Consider the following 5,654-nt stretch of genomic DNA (forward strand, 5'->3'; position numbering starts at 1 on the left):
AAATTCCGTCCAACTACAATTTTTGGTCGGAAATAGCGTCCAACGAACAAAAATTGGACGGAAATTCCGGAAAGTAACCCACCATTTTCAAAACGTGAGAACTTCCGACCAACTTTGTGCATTGGTCGGAAATTCCGTCCAACTACGTTCATTGGTCGGAAATTCTGACCCAGCGTTGGACAGAAAACTCACCTATTATATTTTGTTATTTTCCTTCAAACCGTTGGTAGGAAAATCCTAAATCATATGGAATATTTTTATTATTTTTATATTACCATAATTTTATTTAATAACTGTTGTTAATAAATTATGTCATCAATAAATTAATGAACACACTAAATTGAAAATTGATAATATATTTAAACATCAAAATTATTTACAACAAAAATTATGTTCATGTTCATAAAAAAAAACATAAAAAAATATATACTACTTGATTGATACTCCGTACTACTTAAGTATGAAAATATACTTATTTGATACTACATAAGTATGCTCGCTGCACCCAAATAAGCCTTCAAATCCAGCACTGCTTCAATGGCTTTGATCAATGCAGCATCCACAACCTCCTTCAATGAAGTTGATCAAGTGTAGACCTTCACCAAAAATGGACCATGATGACTAGTTAATTTATTTGCAACTCTATTGAATTCCTCTTCAATACCATGCAATTAAATGTTAACTTCAAGATCAGTTATACTCCACAATTGTTCAAAAGATCACCATTGCTACATCCAAATAAGCCAGATATGCAAGTAAAGGAAAGTAAGAGGAGATGGGTCTAGATGCAACACTTAAAACATACAAATTTAAATTAAGTTTAACACACACTCTACTCGCAATATTCACTAAGGTCATATAGGTAATAGATCTCTCAAGTATAATATTTAAAACGTTTAAAGCACAATATAATAGTTTACAAAATAACAAAAGTAAAGATGTTTCTCAAACTATCACTACTCACTTTCAAAATAACAAAAGTAAGGAGGAATCAATAACATCATATACATAGCTCATTATATAATATAATCATTTCCAGTACAGATATTCTCAAATCCATTCTCATTATATAATACAAACCTAAACCACACAACAACAACAACCATTACTATTCTCTTCAAACTACAACTCAACCCCTAAACCACAACCAAATATACCTCAAGTTCAGCGCATACACTTTTCAGAAAAAATAAATGTTTCAAATAAACCATATATGCAATAAAAAAATTGAAAAATTAGAGCAGTACCTAGTTCCCTTGCTGCATCATCACAGTTATACAAGCTCAAAAAATTGCCCTCACATATATGCAGAGGAACTGCAATTCAAAATTTTACAGATTGGTTAATGGACAGTCACAATCTTAAAAAATGCTATCATGGGAAGGTTGTACTCCATAATCTAAAAGATCAGAATTTTTAGAGGAAAAAAATGGAATCTACTACATCCAAGCTGATAGAACTTACAAGGAGAAAAGGTGTCTTCTGGATAAAATTCAATTATGTATTTAGGTTCTTTAGAGCTTTGACCAAGAGTACCTCCTGACATTAAAGGTCAGAAATTCAAAAAATTCGTGCCATCCAAGCTAGGTAACTTAATATGAAATATCCAGATTTGATCAAAATGGGAAACATAGACATAACACCTGAACCAACTCAGCTAAAACTTGATATTCCATGAAACACCTGGAAACAAGCAGAAGCACATATACGTGGAAATTCAACCCGGAAGAACGTAATAAGATATCCATATAAAAATAAAACAACAAGAACTTTATAAAGAGCAGTACATATTGTGAGAGGGTTAGAAAAATTACCTCAACTTGAGACTGTAGTGACTGTATATAATTGATTATTTCATCAAGAACAAGGGCTTTTTTGATAACCTGTTCACATATACATTACAAATCCTCTAAACAAATTTCCACAATCTATAATGGTATAAGATAAGATATAGTAAAAAGTTTCTCATTAGTTTTAGTACAGATCATCGCACCTGCTAACTCTTAAACTAAAGACATTAAAAGATCAAAAAAACACTTACCTTATTGGATTATGATGCTTTCATCTGCTTATCACTACACTCATTCTGCAGATAGAAGGATCAAATGTCACTCACTACCCATGAAAATCCTTTAGACAAAACAAAAGAACCTAATCTGCTGGAAATCAACACACAACATAATCCAAACCTAGGAGATCATAGGAAAACATGCTGTTAAGAATTATTTCAGTAATCCACAAACAAAAACAATAACACAGAAGTTTGAGGCTTTGAGCTGAGAAATCTTTTTTAGGCTACTTAATCATGACATAATTTGCCAAACACGTAAATAATAGGTAACATAACCTGATACTCACTACAAAAACAACATTAACCAACTGCTTTTTTGTAGTATTGCATTCAAGTCATTACAACCCCTCTTATGGAAAACTTAATGAATACATTGGCATGCATATTTAATTAACATAAAATGCTTATCTAAACTGGGAAAAAGGTCCCAACATCACTTAAGAGAATGCTTTGCTACAACTAATACAGTAGCTACAATAAAGGGAATAAGAAAAAACACCTTGCTTAAAGCCTTAGTCAATCGCAAACTAGATTTATACAGTTGAGTAATAAGCAAAAAAAAAAAAAAAAAACATACAGTCCAATACAAATCAATTGCAAACCATATTTCACAAATTACAGTCCAGCACACATTATGAATTTCATTGCAGGAGGCTTTACCTTGGTTCACAAGTGAGGCTAAGGCAGAGAACATGCAGTAGTTTCGTCGTCGGCAGGGGCGGAGGCGGAGACCGGGTAGTAGCTTCCTCGTCGGCAGGGGCTGAGGCGGAGACCAGGCCGCAGCTTGGGCGAAGGCGGAGACCGGAGAGGAGACGCGAAGTCCTCCGGTGTAGTCGACAGGAGCTTTGTGGTCGGGACTCAGCAAGGGCGGAGGCGGAGTCTGGCTGTCGGCTGAGTTAGGGCTTGGGGAGTTGGGGGAACTGGGAAGCGATAGAAGGGTAGACGATTAGGTAATTGGGGTGCACCTCTAAGTTCTACTTTGTTCTTCTTTTGGCCAGTGAGAGGCGCTATTTTTTCGGACAATTGGGCAAGGTGGCGTTGGCGGTTTGCAGGCGGCGTTGGCGGAAGAGAACTACAGAGTAATGTTTTAGGGATTTAGGAGAGGGGGAAAGAGAAGAGGGAAAAAGATGTGTGGATTGTAAAAAAAAATTGAAATTTTGGGTTGTAAAATTTTATGTAGGGGCGCTCAAGAATAAAATTTTGGTGGGAAGATCAATAGTGAGAGTAATTGGATTTTTCATATCAATAGTGAGAGTACATTTTTAAAACAAGTATAAAATTAAAATTTCCTCATAAAATCATTAATTTTTAGCGAGAGTAATTTTTAAGTCTCACAAAAACTATGCAAATAGTACTTTTAGTGAGGGGTTTTTCTACCTGTCACTAATTTTTTGTCACTAAAAAGTGTTTTTCTTGTAGTGAATAAAGAGTACCTCATGCCGCTCCTATGAAGTAGCAACAGATATGCTCAATAGAATTAGGAAATTAAGGATTAGGGTTTAAGATTAAAGAACTAACTTGTAGGATGGTGATGGACACTACAGTAGAGTCGAGAAGAGGCGAAAACGACAGAGTCGGGAAGACGCGACAACGGTAGAGACTTTGGCACAGGCTAAGATGGCGAAGGAGGTGGGAGCGACGACGAAGAAAAGACTGAGACAGCGGCGAAGGCAGGAGCGAAGGTGGGAAGTGTTTGGTTCTGTTGAGCGATGCAGAGTGTGGTTTTTGTTTGGGTTGAGGCCGCTGAGCGACGCATTATGTTTGGGCGAAAATTACTCTGTATTTTTTTGTTTGAGAGGGAATATTTTTTTATTTGAGAGTGAAGACCTTTTTATTTGAGATGGTAGACTGTTTTTTCTCTAAGGGAGGGTAATAAAAGAAATTAAATTTTTGCGAAATGTTCCGACCACCATGTAAATTAGATATTCTTTTAGACAAAAATTAAAATATCTACTAGCTAAAATATTTAAATTTCCGTCCAATATTATGTTGGACGGATATTAAAATACCTACTATTTTAATTTCTACCTATCAGTCAATTCGACTTTACCGACCAACCTTCCGTCCACCCATCTTTAGTAACAGAAAGTTGAAATCTTTAGTAAAATACCGACCAATTTATGGTTGGACGGAAATATTGGACGGAAAACGCGAGATTTCCAGCAGTGAATCTGGATTATTTCTCTGCTGCTTGAGATCAGTGCTCCAAACATTCCTACTCCGAAGTTGTGGTGTGACAATCTTGGTGCTACGTATATGTGTGATAATCCGATCTTTCATGCTCGCACCAAACATGTAGAGATTAATCATTTTGTTAAAAACATATTTGTGCATTAAGGGTTTTACTTTGGCAAATACAATGAAACTTCTTGCCCTTTATGAGTAACGGCCATAGCATTAGCAGTTTGGAGAATATGCTTAACATTTGTGTGGCTAGTGTTGTAGGGTGGACAGCGCATCCAGCGCCCTTCATGTGGACAGCGTGAATGTTGCTAATTTATGGACGATGCATATCCTTCCATATCAGTGGAAGGGATGGAGGGGCTGCTTACTATAAATAGCAGCTCCCAACATCGTTTTAAAAAACACCTTCAATTCGAGTTATTTATTCTATTCTCCTTCTCCCTCCCTTCGTCTGAGCAATAGTGAGGTTCGCCTACGTGATTGCTAGTGCAAGCTATCCGTAGTAGGTCTGTGTAGCCTGTCGAAAGCGTGTCAGGGTTCTAACTGCACCATTACCGGGCAAATAACTCTTTTAAGGTAGTGTTATTATAACACGGCACATATTTCCCTTCAACCATACACCCGTTGTGTTCGTGCATCTTAAAAGGCTTCCAGATCGCGCGTTGACATTGCACGTATTTTCCAACAGTTAAAAGGGTTATTTTAGCAACAGTCAACTACTCAAATCATGGAGAAGATTATAATAATTTTTTGGCGACATGATGGTGTAGCAACAACCGAGATTAGCAGCGGAAGGCAGCAGTCTCATACAGAACAATACTGGTGAAGCACACTACTTCGGCTTATGTGTAACCTTTAAGCAAGGGAGTACAACATAAATAATTATTGGGTTCATATCGGAGCTTTGACCATACTCTGATGAGGTTTGTCTCCTCATATTTTAATATGATACATGCATATTTATATGATAATAGACTATTATATGCAAATGATTATTTTGAGCACAAGTAGTCATATATTATTGGGCATTGACCATATTCCCTTAAAAACTATCAGAATGGCATAATTTAGAAGATGATTTGCCTATATCTTTGCATCCATTTGATTATTATATTTTGAGAGCATTTGAAACGTGAAATATATATTGTGACAAGCATTTTAGAAATCACCGTTTCATATTTTGTATGGTGAGTGCTTTGAATATTATAGAGAAAATTAACAGCGGTGTACACAAAACTAAGTGAATTGTTATTATTCACATGCATGAGCTTTACGATTTTGTTGTGTTAGAAGTGTTGATTTAACACTAATGCTAAGTGATTAAATCATCAATCTGATATAAAGCTTATAAAATGTGTACTTATGGACATGTCAATTTATAACATTATGTGTTATTATT

The 5,654-nt window shown here is 35.9% G+C and overlaps 1 long non-coding RNA gene across 3 annotated transcripts; it reads right to left on the reverse strand.

Annotated features, from left to right (window-relative positions):
• Window positions 1-381: 381 nt before the first annotated feature.
• LOC109187054 lies at window positions 382-3,191 on the reverse strand. 3 transcript variants are annotated; one of them, XR_002055211.1, is made up of 6 exons: window positions 2,732-3,191; window positions 2,042-2,086; window positions 1,815-1,883; window positions 1,465-1,683; window positions 1,248-1,316; window positions 382-596 (listed from the first exon to the last, which is right to left on the reverse strand). It is a non-coding gene; the product is annotated as an uncharacterized LOC109187054 (long non-coding RNA). The 3 variants fall into 3 exon arrangements; XR_002055212.1 differs by lacking the exon at window positions 2,732-3,191 and having other exon boundaries at window positions 1,465-1,539; window positions 1,644-1,683; window positions 2,042-2,245; XR_002055210.1 differs by lacking the exon at window positions 2,732-3,191 and having other exon boundaries at window positions 2,042-2,245.
• Window positions 3,192-5,654: the final 2,463 nt, after the last annotated feature.

This window comes from Ipomoea nil, unplaced genomic scaffold (assembly GCF_001879475.1).
Source record: "Ipomoea nil cultivar Tokyo-kokei standard unplaced genomic scaffold, Asagao_1.1 scaffold1416, whole genome shotgun sequence".
Lineage (NCBI taxonomy): Eukaryota > Viridiplantae > Streptophyta > Magnoliopsida > Solanales > Convolvulaceae > Ipomoea > Ipomoea nil.